Source organism: Apis dorsata, unplaced genomic scaffold, assembly GCF_000469605.1.
Source record: "Apis dorsata unplaced genomic scaffold, Apis dorsata 1.3 scaffold_256, whole genome shotgun sequence".
Lineage (NCBI taxonomy): Eukaryota > Metazoa > Arthropoda > Insecta > Hymenoptera > Apidae > Apis > Apis dorsata.
Window position 1 is genome coordinate 1 of NW_006263534.1, and position 1,326 is coordinate 1,326.

At 26.5% G+C, this 1,326-nt stretch overlaps 1 long non-coding RNA gene across 1 annotated transcript; it reads right to left on the minus strand.

The window, feature by feature from the left end:
* Positions 1–440: 440 nt before the first annotated feature.
* Positions 441–1,320, minus strand: LOC116185705. The gene is made up of 2 exons (XR_004150580.1): positions 1,131–1,320; positions 441–861 (listed from the first exon to the last, which is right to left on the minus strand). It is a non-coding gene; the product is annotated as an uncharacterized LOC116185705 (long non-coding RNA).
* Between the last annotated feature and the right edge of the window lie 6 nt (positions 1,321–1,326).

Genomic DNA, 1,326 nt, shown 5'->3' on the forward strand with positions numbered 1-1,326 from the left:
ATATATTATATATATTATTTTATAAATATATAGACTCGTACAAATCTTTTTAATGATTAAATGCAAGAAAAATATGTAATCATATTAATAATTAATAATTGTTAAGAATCAAAACAATACTATATAATATTCAACAAGATAACAAGTTCAACAAGATAAAGAATAAATAATATATATATATTATTAAACAATATTGAAGATATTTTTATAAAAAAAAAAAAAAAATATGATTTAAATTTTAAAAAGAAAAGATATCGAACGTGATAATAAAAATTATAAATATTTTATTTAACCCAACCCGGCAAGAAAAAAGATTAAATCTATCAAAATACAACAATGTGACAATTTTTTTTTTATATTTTCAATTTAAATTTTATGAATGAGCCGGTTATATTTATTATAAAGAACAAAATAAAAAAAAAAAAACAAATATATCACTCATTTTTATATGTATATACATATTTTCAAGAATCGAAAAGATACATTATAAATCAAAAAACAAAGAACCTTCAATAAAAGATAAAAAGATGATCAGAAAAATTTGCACATTGTTTCTACAAGAACTGTCTGCTACGTTGTCATGGCCCCACCCGGTTCAAGAAAGGGTTAACCCTTTCGCTGCGCAAATCTTAACTTTTGTGCTGTCTGCGCGCGTATTTCTCTAATAAAATCATAATTATTTTATCAAAACTTTTTCTATAGGAGTAAATTTATGATAAAATCTAAATCACTAAACAAAATATATATATTTCAAATACAGTTTATAGGTTACCTTGTTAACCGCACGAAACATGTAAGACATTTGTGCTACCCAATTCTCCAACAATCATTCTCAACAACTACCATTCTCTTATAATCAACCTGCACGTAATCCAATAAGGAATATCAACCCTTCTGTTTTATTATAAAATAATCAAATTTACCAAACAATTAAAAATTTATCATTTAAAATTTAAATTTCAATATTCTATTTCAGAATAAAAAATGAAGAAACTAAAACAATATATCAATCATTTTTTTAAAAAATACGATTATATGTATATAAATAACAACCAATTTATTATAATGTTAAAAATACTTAAGAACCTTAAGAATCTATTGTTCATATCAATTTGTTGAAAAAATTATACCACGTACAAAACGAAAACGACTGATTATAGGAAAATGGCATGTTTCCAATCCAATATAAAGTTCGAGTTGGTCAGGAATGAAAAGGAGAGGAGGACTTACCGACGCGTGCTGTGCGTAGGTGGCGGTGGCGTAAGGATTCGCCGTAGGCGGTAGTTGCTGTGCTCCGACGGGCATCTGGCCGGCCGCAGCTGCAGC